Consider the following 8,067-nt stretch of genomic DNA (forward strand, 5'->3'; position numbering starts at 1 on the left):
GGCACGAGTGACGATGATGGAGAGTTTGACGATGGTATAGATGATCCGAACCCTCCAAACCCAGATGACCCTTGGGTAGCTGTGGTTATTCTCTGGTGATGGAGCCCGAGTTGCCGAGGCGCACGCCCCTTGGGAAAACCTGCACCCAGATGGGCAGATGATGCAGCACTGACTCTTTTTGCACTATTTTTTGTTGTCTTTTGTATAATTCGGTATTGTTCAAGACACATTCAGCTGTCTGCAGCGTATTAGTTTATTGAGGCAAGCAATGGGGCTCAGGCCAACTTTCCGTCGTCCAAATAACACACACACACATATATATATATATATATATATATATATATATATATATATATATATATATATTATATATTATATATTATATATGTATATATGTATGCGGGTCGAAGCCTTTTGCTTCGACCCGCGGTTATGGGTAGACTGTGGAGTTTTTTCAAACCTCGCCCCTGAGAGACGTTGCTGAATCCAGCTTGCCTCTGTAATATTTTCTTTGGTCATTTTGATTGTTCATCGTTAGATTAAAATTTATTTTCGTATTCTTATCTTTCTGTTTGTTCTCGTTTTAAAGGAGCATGGCAGGGTTTGTCATTTTTATCTTGTACATTTTTTTTTTATCTTATGTATTTGTATTTTGATTATATGATTTTACCCAGTAAATGATGTTATTCATGTTTTACGTTATTGAGATCGTCCTTTTAGTCTTTTTTTTTTTTTTTTTTTTTTTTTTTTTTTTTTTTTTTTTTTTTAGAGAGATGTCCATACTTTCTAAGCAGCTTTATTTTTCAATGGTTTTAGTTATTTATCTTAATATTTTTTATCATTCTTAGTTGTTTTTCTATATACCGTGTTTTTCATATTTCATTTATGCCTATTCAATAAAACTATGATAATGAAGGCAGTGGCGTCATCAAAACGTCGGTATATATACGGATCCGCCAAAGCAATAAAGTAATACCTATCTGAACCTGTATTTGTCTCCCCTCTGGATTTATTTTAGCCTGAGCTGTTACCAGAACAAAGGTTGTATTTAGCAGACTTACCGTTACAAGCCAAAATGTTTTGCTACATGTTGTCTTTCATGGTCATCTGTTTCATTATGTTTTCTTTTATGTTTATGTTTTCTTTTATGTTTCATTATGTTTTCTTTTATTATCTTTTATGTTAATCTATTTCATTGCGTTTTCTTTTGTTTCATTCTGGGCCATGAGCAGTAATATTTCTCTGCTCAGGGTACATGTCAAGCCTGCATATGATCCTGGGTCAGTGCACGCTACCATTTCACAGGCCGAGAATCTGTTAAATTGTCCAGAGGAGTGAACGGGACCTCCACTTGCGTCCCCCTGCCGCTTCCGCATCACGGGACGCTATAAAGGGTGCAATGCATGCAATCTCGCGGGCCACGTGCTTTCATATCTAGTGGCTGCGTGGTCGCCATGTGGGGCATGCCCATGCCACGCTCGCTGCCCCTCGCTTCAACCACGCCTGCTGTTGGTACCGGATGTTTGTTCTAAATATACACCACGCCGTCCGGCGCGCTAGGTCAAACCAGGGCAGAAGAGACTCGACCTAAGAACGATCCAACTCACTCACTTACACACTCTCTCAGGGTCGCTCGCCCGAGCAGGGCGTGGGGCTCCGTCACTCACTCACCCTCGGCTCACACCTTCAGTGACCTGAGTTCGCGCTCCCGGCTCTCCGGCCGAGAGTTCCACACAGCGCCGTTCTTCGTGTATCGTTATTCTTGTGTATGTGTTGTAATTCTTGGCAATAAAGAGCCATTCAGTGTATCACTGACGCCACCTGGACTTCGGCTACAACTATATAAAGAGGTGTTAGACACTCTTACAATATATATATATATAAATATATTTATTTATATATTTATATATATATACACACACACACACACACACACACACACACACACACACACACACACATATATATATATATATATATATATATATATATATATATATATATATATATATGTTTTTACATATGTGTGTGTGTGTGGTGTGTACGCGTATGCTTGCATATCTCTCTCTCTCAGTGTGTGTGTGTGTGTTGGTATTTACATTAATGTATATAACCCACATGATAGTGAAGTGGTACCTAAACCTCCTGATAGAAAGATACATTGTAATACTGTCTTACTTTGTGGGGATTTTACTGCTCATCATTCTCTCCTGGGCTCTGAGGGAAGCCCCATAGGCAAAAGCGGTAAGGTTTATCACGACTATCTTCAAAACACCCGTGCCCCATACATTTTTTTGCCCCATAGAAAAGACTCGTTATCTGGGTGGCAAATTAGATTATATAGCTCTATACGGTCAATATCCACTTCCAAGCACTGCGCAAGTTGACCCGCTCTTAGTCAGTGATCATTGGTTTTATCCTCCCATTTGGCAAAAGAAACCACCCGACCCATGCCTTCGATACCATCTTGCTAATAAACATCATGATGAGTTTATTAAAAGGATTGGCTGCTGGTATGAAGACTTAATTCCTACCAGCCTTGATCATTTCTATGAAGCTCATTAACTTGCTAACATCATTATCTAATTCCACCCCAGAAACCCTGTCAAACATCTCTAAATCCTCCAGAGGCAAACGAGCGTATCACCTGAACAAAGATCCTGACATAAAACTACTTAGAAAGTCAATAAGGTCTGCAGTGAAGGTGCCGTCACACTAGCACTTTTTCCGTCAACTTTTTGACAATTTTCTGATATTTTGTCCATTTTTGAGCGAATTGCCGATTCTCCAGTCAGACGATAATGATCGTTTCCGTCTGAAAACCTTTCCATCAACTTTTTCAGCCAAGTATAGTCAGATCAAGAGCTATATTCGAGAATGTTTGTATTTATGTTAAATAAAATGGTCAAAAAAAATTACGGAAACAGTGCTAGTGTGACACGGCCTTAAATCAGCTAAAACGCTTGGGAAGAAATCCCTAGTTAGCTAAGGATCTTGTTTTCTTTAGTAAAAAAGCTTAATGAGATAATAACTCAAAACGAGATGTAGGCATGGGCAGAGTCTATTGACAACACGACTCCCATGATTAATGTGTGGAGGGAAATTTAAAGGCAATGTATGCAATCCTCGCCCTCATCCAGTTTTGGCCTTCCAATAGTTTGGGCCAAAACTGCCCAAATGTGTGGAACAATAATGCTATTAACGCCCCAGAAGCAACACTTACTGCACCACGGCATATTAATAAATTAACAAGGCCTATATATGCGACGTCAGTAAAAGAGTTACCTGAAAAGTGTAGATTAAATTCTCTATCCCCCTCATGGTACCCCCCCCCCCCCCACCAGGGCTGACCTCTTTTCCGTAGAAGTGTTTCTGTCGTTCTCTAAATATCAGATGATAAAGGAGACGAAGATAATAATAAAATTGGACTCTACAGTATCATGATCGGATGAATATTAGATTACAGTTACAGAGTGAAGGATCAGGGCCTGGTAATTATCAGATTCCCTGCGTTACATAATTGTTTATTGCACAACATAAAACGATATACACCAAATTCGTTACCAAGCCAATATTGTAACATTCAATAATATAAAATGAACCCGCATCTTTTTATAGAAAATGTATTAGATGTATAACAAGAAAATGCGACATTGAACCTGTGACCTTGATTAATCTAAGAACTATACGACTATTCATAGTGAGTATGATGTAGTGCTGAAGTCACTCTATAGGACTGTGGCTCTACCTTTGGTGACGTCCAGCTGGAAGACCCAGCTGAAGTGACGTCGGATGAAATTTCCGCCGCGATGGCGTTCGATCTGCCACATCATAGTTCGTACCAGAGGCCTTATTTCTGCCGACAAGACCTGTTGTGCTACACTTTCCTATGACTCTGCCCCCGTCTATGAGGGCGGAGTCTTGGGAAATTCAAATTTGTTGTTACACTGTATGGTGCATAATTCACTAACGATAATCATGTTAATGAGGATATTATTGCACCGTGCTAGACTAAATGTATTTGTATATGGTAATTATACACGACCCACTCATGTATGAGTAGATATGGAGTAGTCTATGGAAGCTAAGTAGCTCCTAATTGCACACTCCTTTTAGTGGGTCGTGTATCAGTTGTTAGAGTGACCGTCTTGCAGGTGGTGAGGGTTCGAATCCCTGTCGGAGAGGTTATCATATCAATGCAGTATTGATATATATATATATGTTATCTTTTCAATTCCAATATGTTATAGAGATATGTCATGTGATATGATATATATTCTACATCTATAACTATACGGTCATTTCATATGAATTCAATGGGAATTCATAGTATAGAATTTTGTTCCAATTTGGTACATATTTTCTTGTTGCAGAAGGCCCAAATTCTAAATTTCAAGCAAGTTAGGATTTGGGGGGGAAAATTACAGGGTTTTGAAAATTATAGTATTTCGGGGTTTTGCACAGCCCACCGAAAGGTAAAATAGAATTTTGTTTAAATTCGAAACATATATTCTTCTTGATGTGGAAGACCCAAATTCCAAATTTCGGCAATCCAGCTTTTGGGGACAAAATTATGGGGTTTTGTGAATTGTAGTATTTCGGGGTTTTGCAAATAGAAATGTGACAATTTTCAAAACTGTAATATTGTCCCTAAATGCCTAATTGACTTGAAATTCGAAATTTGGGTCTTCCTTATCAAGAATATGAGTATCAAATTTGAACAAAATCGAATTTTGCCTTTCTGGGGGGCTGCGCAAAACCCCGAAATACTATTCAAAACCCTGTAATTTTGTTCCATTAGCCTGATTGATTTGAAATTTGGAACTTGGGCCTTCCACATCAAGAACAATATATATACTAAATGTAAACAAAATCCTAAGCTGTGAATATATATATATATATATATATATATATATATATATATATTATCTAACTCTTGTTGAATTCATATGGAATAACCCAATAAGAAGATTCATAGCTTCAAGACCCTTTGAGGTCCTGCTCTGATTTTTCTACTCTGAACAGTTTGATTATTAAATAAGTGATTGAGGTACTAATTCTCAGGGCCAAACGGAAGACAAAGTTAGCTTTTCAAGTATATGCCATACCCTACCTTCCCTAGCACTGCTATATGTTATAGATATGCAATATAATTTCGATTATGCATGAAATATAATTTTCGTGTGTTTCCTTGCCCTCCCCTTCGTTGTTCCTGTTGCAACCTGTTCGTCATGAATTCCACACATCTCAAAGAGAGCTTCAAAATGAGACCTCACTGGCCTTTCTGGGGTTATTAGAACAGAAAATCCTAGTATTTTTCCTTTCAGGGGCTGTGCAAAACTCTGAAATACTATAATATTCAAAACCAATAATTTTGTCCCCAAAAGCCTGATTGACTTGAAATTTGCAATTTGGGTCTTCCACATCAAAGAGAATATATGAACCTGTGATGTGGAAGGTTTGTCAGTGGTTGATTTCACATGGAATTGCCATATAATGTGATTCTAAGAAATCTCTCTCCCAGTAAGGTAATATGGAAAAACATTAACATTTTTACTATATTGTCCTACTTTAGTAAGAAAATTTAACGAGTTGCCAAATGCATTCTTCCTACTTTTGATATTTCATGCATAATCGAAATTATATTACATATCTATAACACCATCGCACAACCCACCATCAGATATAAAAAGCCATATAGGATGTATTCCAAAATACTCTGTACCGGTCGAAAAAATAACCAATACTGTAAAACAGCTAGCCGTCAACCACGACCATACCCATTACCTCACAGAAGTAGGCGGAGCTTAGCGGCCTGTCTCGCCTCCGATCACGAGACCGCTTAAGGTGTCTCGGCGCGTCGCGAGGCACCCTGTAGTGTTTCCCCCAGATGATTCCTTGGCGCACCACAACGCGGGTCTTGCAGAGTGCAGTTTACGGACAGGGGAGCTGCTTTAATAAGTGGTAGTAGGCGTGTATTGCAGCATGACCCACCCATCACGACCCTGAACCCCTTCTTACAAAGTATTGTGTTAATTTATTTAATAGATGATTATCTTCATTTGATTAATTATAATTTTGTCATTCTTTTCTGTTATCATTGTCTTTTTCCATCTTATTAGCATTTGTCCATTCTTATGAAATATAGTAAAACAAATATAGCCAAATGAAATAAAATTAAACAATATAAGCAAAAGAACTAAACAAACAAGGATAAAAGCAAAACCAAAAGTTCAAAGGAATACCTGAGATCCCCTCAGTCTGTATATTCTCAAAAAGTACAATTCATATATCACATCCTATCTGGCCTTTTACAAAGAATGAAAATATACTTACCTCTCTCTCTTGCAGCCCGAAGCGAACATGAAGCAGGCGCCCGGTGAGGCCGGGTGCCCCGCAAACCGCCCACTACTACTCGGACAAGTGAACCACCATAGAGTGATACGCGGCAAGACTGTAGCTTTTATCAACTCGTGTGTGTCTTGTTACAAAATGTTTTAAATAACATAAATTAAAATAAAATAGATTAAAGTGAAAGTAAAACTTCAATAACAGTTAAGAGATTAAATAAAAATGAGGCCGTTAAAAGAAAGATGAAAAACATGGAAATACACCAAAATAAAAATGCTCCCGATGGCTGCCAAAAACGCGTTTCGCTGTCAACAGGGGGAGTCACCTGGACTTTAACATAGTGAGGGTACATCACGTCCACTACAACCCTAATTGCCACCGGAAAAGATGGCAATTGGCAATGTTGCTGTCGCGACCGGGGAAGGCTACATCAGTAGTAAGTCGAGGTGTCAGCATCTGTTTATTTTGATGTCACGAAAGTTACGGATGCTTTGTGAATATTGTCGATCGTTTTGGTCTTTTCAAATTTCAAAAACGATGGAAAATAGTGATGACACCTCGAGTTACTACTGATCTACTGATCTAGCTTTTCCTGTCGCGACCGCCCTAGGGAATATCACGAGTGAAATTTGCGACACCCTCTGGTGTCGTTAGACGGAAATAAGGCATCAGAATAGTTTCAGCAATTTTCATGTTTAATCTATTTGCAAGTGGTAAAATATCTCAATATTGTCTTAAACACTTTTCTTTTACGTCAAACCATCTGTAATCAAACGAAATAACAAAAATGTGGCCTTCGAAAGGAAATTCCGTCGATCGTCTTTTGTTTCCGTTTAGCAGACTAATTTCCGTTAAAATCCAGCCCTGCCCCATTCCCCGCTGCTCATGGAGCAGCGTGGAATGGTGTACTAATTCCTGACATTGCTCTCAAAGAAAGTGTGTGAATTTCAAGCAAGCACAACTGATGCCGTCAGTAGCAACATACCATGAGGTCAAAAAGAGGTAGGAGCAAGATTCAGAGTGTGAGATAATTATTAAGGGAAAGGAAAGAAAAATAGCAGCGAGTGAAGTGGAAGGCACAACCTCTGCGGCTTACAGGTCTCTCCTGCTGAAGTACAACGACTGAGAAAAAGAAAAACTTGAATAAATGGGAATTTGTGCAGGACGAGTGGGGAAACATTCAAGATGTGCTGGAGACACGACAAAGCATAGTGGAGCCTCATAATATTGTTTACATTACAGAGACAATGGGTTCCACTAAATGTGTACGACTTAGAACAGTTTGTTTGCACTATCCTTGTACGCCTATACGTATAGATAACGCGGGGATGACCTGAGTGCCTGTCCTTCGAAAATAAACAGCTACACACACGGGTCTGAATAGTTGTATCTGTATTTCAAGTTATTACATGGTAATACACTTATTTTTTTGTATGAAATCTGTGAGTCCACACAGGGACTTATCGAGATAAGGGTGAGGATAACCTACGTTACTACATCCTTTTGAGATGTAATCTGTCTCAATAAACTTGTCAAAGTCAAAGTCTTCTGTCTCTGTCTCTCTTTGTGTGTTTGAAAGAGGTTTTTAGAGATGGACTGTGAAACAGAGGGATGGAGATTGGTAGAAAATAACACATGCTGGGAAACACCTGTTACTACATACACCTGTTTCGAGTCACGGGGAGCTAACCAATCAGCATATAGCTCCACCATCTA

The sequence above is a fragment of the Penaeus vannamei genome, chromosome 37 (assembly GCF_042767895.1).
Source record: "Penaeus vannamei isolate JL-2024 chromosome 37, ASM4276789v1, whole genome shotgun sequence".
Classification (NCBI taxonomy): Eukaryota; Metazoa; Arthropoda; class Malacostraca; order Decapoda; family Penaeidae; genus Penaeus; species Penaeus vannamei.